We start from the raw sequence: 6,020 nt of genomic DNA on the forward strand, positions 1-6,020 counted from the left end.
TCAACCACCTCCCAAGGAAGCCCGTTCCACTGTCTAACAGCTCTTACTTATTTCATGAGCATGCTATTCTTTATTCATATTATAGCATTTGTACAGGCTCTTCGGCCAAAAGGACTACCAGAGCAGCGTAAAGGTAAAGGTAAAGGTAAAGGTAAAGGGACCCCTGACCATTAGGTCCAGTTGTGACCGACACTAGGGTTGCGGCGCTCATCTCGCTTTATTGGCCGAGGGAGCTGGCGTACAGCTTCCGGGTCATGTGGCCAGCATGACTAAGCCGCTTCTGGCGAACCAGAGCAGCGCATGGAAACGCCGTTTACCTTTCTGCCGGAGCGGTACCTATTTATCTACTTGCCCTTTGACGTGCTTTCGAACTGCTAGGTTGGCAGGAGCTGGGACCGAACAACGGGAGCTCACCCCGTCGCAGGTATTCGAACTGCCGACCTTCTGATCGGCAAGTCCTAGGCTCTGTGGTTTAACCCCCAGCGCCACCCGCGTCCCTACAAGAGCAGCTTACATACAATCAAAGTACATACAATAGAGCATAGCAGATGGTTGTGGGGCAGGCAATATGAAGAAGCAGGCTGCCACCATGGAGTGTGTTAATGCACACTCATTTACCTACATGTGCATTAGATCCAGGATTGCCAATGTGGTACCCATGGGAACAGCAGTGCGCTTCCTTGAGGTCTTCCCCTGGTGCCCAAGAGCCTCTGAGCACCCTCGCTTCTTGCTCGTTGCCCCCTTTGTGATCAGATAGTGAGAGTGCTTACCTCCACACTCCCTCCCCGCCAAAAAAATATATGTACAGCTGATGGAAGAAGTTGGAAGAGAAATGCTCTTTCCTACTTCTTCTTTCATTTCTAGGTGCTTTCCAAGGCTCCAAACAACTAAAGAGAAAGTGACTGAAAGGGTAGGAGGGAAAGGGGAATGATATGGGAGATGGGAGCAGAGAAATGGTGCACCTGGGGGAGAAAATGTTGGGCCACAGGAGTTGGGGGGAATGGGGTGCCAGAGAAGGTGCGCATGTGCACACGCACACACACAAAAAAAATACAGTAAACTGGACCCTTTTAAAATTGCAGAGTTTTCTCTCATCCTGCCCCCTCACCGCTATCACATCACAGACTACATCTGTCTTCACTGACCGAAGACATAAAAATCAAAGCTCTAGTGCATTCCAACAATACCATGACACAAAAACATATGTATGTATCCTTGTGTATCTGTCTCATAATTTTATTTCACAAGGTATTCCATCAAAACCACCACCAAATCATAGGTCATCTCCATGTCCACAGATGCATTCTGTGATTTGTTAGCAGCTTGTTGTAATCCAATGTAAAAATTGTGACTATGACCTGGATCAATGTGTTTGTGGTGCTGGTGGCGCCAGATCTGTTATTTTGATTGAGAGGATCACGAATATAAGCTTTAATTTGATTGAGTTTATCTTTGTTTTTAATGGTGGCTTTATGTATGTTTGTTTTTAATTTGTTTGTGGATTGGGGTGGATGGGGTGCTGGGGGGGGATAGTACCTCTGGTGGGGGACACATTGTGCTCCTTCTGGGGTCGTTTGTACAACTTTGGTCCCTACCCTGCACTCAGCTCTCACCAGTGGCTGCTAAAAGTTGTCAGCATGCGACAGCAGCCACACCCTGGAAAACAGTTTCAACTGACTGGATAAACCAGGTGAAGGTTGCTGATGGGTCTCAAACCCTCAGTGAGTTAGGGACTTCCCCTGCATATGAAGACAGACTCTGGCACATTGACAAGACCAATATTGGGTCCAATGGTCCAGAGGACGGTTTCTGCACATGCTGTAGAGAGAAACGATGGGCAGGTGGGGCTTGTCAACTTGAGAAGGAAAACTAGGAGAAGGAAAACTCTGATCATAAACCTTCGCTGCCTTGTGTCGGGAGAAGAAAAGGCTAAAGATTAAACCCTACACAAATGCAGAGTGGATTCCATAAGGTGGTTGGACAGAGGCTTGTAAGTTCCTTCTGGCAACTCCTGTAAGCAAGCTGCTGCCAAACATATTTCTCTGCTTTCTTTTGGGCCATATCAGCAAGGCCACGAGGAGACTTGTGTTATCCGGGCAGCACAGGACCTCCATACACACTGATCAGGCTTGCGCCCCAAGATCTCATTATACAGACTCAGACCCTGCAGTATACAGTATATAGATGCAAACCTTTCACCCGTACTTGGTCATCTATGTTTCTTTTAGACATCTAAAACTTTAGCATACAGGAAGTGAGTATTTGGCTATTTTTACTTTTATCACAAGGTAGAGTAGCCACAGCTGTAACCAACACCTAAACGTGACAGTTACAGTACAGCTGTCTGTTCAATCATCAGATGTCTTTGCAAGCAAAATGTCGTCAGGAAAATGTTTTAAAATAAGAATGCATGTCAGTTTTAAAGGTATAATAAAGTTGTGTGGCGCTATGAAATTGTTCGGTAGATCAGTATAAAACCTTTACTTATCAGCAGCAAAAATACTACTGCTAAAAGTGCCTGTTCACATTACCTGGATTTAAAAAATATTCAAATTGCCTAATAAGTTTATAAAATCCTGAACTCATTTATAGCAACAATGATTTGGCATTAGGAGTCCACAACTCAAGAAAAGCAAGCATTCAAGTATTCTTAAAAAGGACCTTCCTAAGAATACTAGGGGTCAATGAAGATTTTTTGACAGCATAAATTGTCAGCTCATTCTCCCTTCACTACCAAAAATATTTTTGGGAGAGGGAGAAATTAGTCCTCAAAGCCCAAAAATTCACATTATAATCACATTATAAGCATCAGGCAGGAGGCATGGTTGCCATGAAACTAACTGGCGACCTAATTTAGTGTCTCCTATACCCTCAGAGCATTTTTAAAGCCAAATGACTGTAAAATTTTCTTTAATAAAGCATCAGGTAGACACCCCCCCGAAGGCCCTGGTTTTGGTCACTCAATATATTTTGGTTACAAGTCCCATCAGCCCCAGCCAGCATGACTAATGGTCAAGGATGATAGGTATTGTAGTCCAACAACATCTGGCTAACCTTGATTTAAGGCATCTGTCTATTTCAATTCCTTCAGAAAAACTGGTTAAATTAAGAGATACTGCAAGTACTGTGACACATATGATACACTTAAAAAAAAAGTTCAAAGATTGGTCTTGCCTGCCATCTATCTGTTAATGGATATATTTATTTTGAAGTCTGAAGTTTTCTGCATGCTGAACAAAATGCGGGAATTAAAACAAAGGCTGTAATCTTGAAAACACCTGTATGCACTGCCTTGTTCACCTACTTCCCCTCTAGCAACTCACTGCATTCCTATGCTAGGTGGGGAAGAGGGGGCTTGCCTCCTCCAATAGCCCTCTTTCTATGTTGGGTACAGAAGAGAAACAGAGAACTCCACCTCTACTAGACTGAAAGAGTTCAGCACTCCACGCTTCACTTGAATGAAAAGGATTAAAGGGGGGGATCCTAATTTGAACAAACAGCAACCATTTTAAATCTACTTTCTAATCAGAATCTTCTTTTTAAAACAACAAACAATATTGAGTATATGGCACTCTTTCCAAATTATCTAAACAAGGGGTGGGGAAACTGTGGCCCTCCACATAATATTGCAATGCAACTCAACATAATATTGCACAGCTATTGGCCAAGCTGGCTCATCATAATATTTCATGACTATTGGCCAGGTTGGCTGGGGTTATGGGAGCTAGAGTTCAACAATATCACGAAGCCCATAGCTCCCCACACGATTTAAACTCAGGGGTTCAGAGACTGGACAATAACTGCTCTGGAACAATACTTGGTCTTGCTCTAACTAGTTGATGCAGTCTCGACCACAGGCGCTATTTAACGTGCATTATCTGTGTATCCTACTGGTAAAGGGGTGGAATTTGAACTCATGCAACAGGAGGCAGAGGAGAATGTTAAGGGAAAGTTCGTGTTAAGGTTTAATACTCTTCCCACATTCTTACAAGCCATCCGGTCACTGGGTAAAACTCCAACTTAACTATATTAAGTTGGCCAACACAGCTCATTCTTACATAGTCCAGACTCCAGTTGTGCCATAACCACAACGGAAGAACAAAAATGTGTATCTCAACTAGCTGAGTGCTGCTAGAAACAGCCGTCCTGGATAAGACCAAAGCTTCCTTTTAATCTAGCATGCTGTTTTCGACAGCAGCTGGCCAGATGCCTATGAGAAGTCCACAGACAGGACATGAGGGCAACAGCCATTTCTCACTGTTGTTCCTCAGCAGATGATATCCAGGGGCACATTGCTTCTGATCCTGGAAGTACGGTAGTATACAGTGGTACCTCTGGTTAAGTACTTAATTCGTTCCAGAGGTCCGTACTTAACCTGAAACTGTTCTTAACCTGAAGCACCACTTTAGCTAATGGGGCCTGCTGCTGCTGCCGCGCCCCCGGAGCACAATTTCTGTTCTCATCCTGAAGCAAAGTTGTTAACCTGAAGCACTATTTCTGGGTTAGCGTAGTCTGTAACCTGAAGCGTATGTAACCTGAGGTACCACTGTACACTTATCATGACCAGCAGCTATTGATAGCATTATCCAATCTCACTTTAAAGGCATCTAAATTGTTGGCCATCACGTCTTGTTGAAGTGAATTCTACAGTTTCACTCTGCTCTGTCGTTTACATGCAGTCAGATATATAAAACACACAGATTTACAACGTATTATTAACATGAACACATGGTGGGAAACAATTTCCCTGCTAAGGCCATTGTAAGTCAAGGGTGAGGAGGGAGTGCACTGTGATGGTTATATTATTGCAACACAATCTTAACCCTGTCTATTCAAAAGTTTAGTGCTAGAGGTTTCAGGATTGCAGCTTTAGGTGCAGGAAGGTTCAGGTTCAATTGCCTGAACAATGACACTGACTGAATGACTTCAGACCAATCTCTGTGTCCCAGCCTAACCTATTGCACAGGACTGCTGTTGAAGGTAAGACGGAAGAAACCATGAGCGTTGCCTTGGAGGAAATGTGGAATAACACACTGTTTTACCCCTGGCTTTTAACACTTGAAGTGTATGTATTTAGGACCCACCTCGTATTTATTTTTATAGCCGTTGTAAGTTGTTAATTGTTATTAATGCTGTAACCTGCCCTGGGACCTTATGTTGAAACGTGGGCAATCAATCAATCAATCAATCAATCAATCATGTGTTGCTGCCACCCTGTGCACACTTATTTGGAAGTATGTCTCTCTGAACTTTGCTTAATTAGGGAATCTATGACCTTTTAAACTGTGGGGAGTTATTGTTTTCATTTGTTACTATGTTATATATTTTTGTGTTTTGTTTTGTGTGTTTTTTGATACTTAAACCTCCCTGTGTTTCTCGAATGAAGGCCTTTTAATAAATAAAATAAATAATAGTAAAATGCTCATTCCAGAGGGTTAAGCCCGTTGCAGCAAAAACCAAAGAGTTGCATCTTTCAACGACAAGATCTTTCTTTTAGAACCTTGAGAAGACATGTGAAGGCAGCCCTGTATCGGGAAGTTTTTTTATGTTTGACGGTGTTATGTGTGTTGGAAATCCAGCCCAATGGGCAGGGTATAAATAATAAAAGTATATCATCATTGCTCTTTCCCCCAGTGGATACTCAAGGGTATGCAGTACCGGCACCTCTTTTTGTTGTTGTTAAAAAGTGTGACACTTTTTTGATTAAAAATTGTGACACTTACTGTAACAACTTCATGGTGAGTACAGGCCCCTCTTTCTTTGGTTAAAAATTGTGACACCTTTTTGGTTAAAAATTGTCACACTTACTATAACAACTTCATGGTGCACCTATTTTTCTAGAAAAAAGTTCTTCTATTATTATTATTATTATTATTATTATTATTATTATTATTATTATTATTTCTGCAATGCGAACTTGGGACTCAGATAACCCACTAAGGGCGGACTCGCCATCCGGCTAACGCGCGTTCCGAGCGGGCGCCGTGCACACGCGCAAAAACTGCGACACGGGGGGGGGG

At 42.8% G+C, this 6,020-nt stretch overlaps 1 protein-coding gene across 1 annotated transcript in view; it reads right to left on the minus strand.

Moving 5' to 3' along the window:
* UBAC2 (UBA domain containing 2) overlaps positions 1-6,020 on the minus strand; it is an 85,642-nt gene that overhangs the window by 79,216 nt on the left and 406 nt on the right. The gene's annotated exons all lie outside the window — the stretch shown is intronic.

The sequence above is a fragment of the Podarcis erhardii genome, assembly GCF_964252035.2.
Source record: "Podarcis erhardii genome assembly, chromosome: 4".
NCBI classification, from domain to species: Eukaryota; Metazoa; Chordata; class Lepidosauria; order Squamata; family Lacertidae; genus Podarcis; species Podarcis erhardii.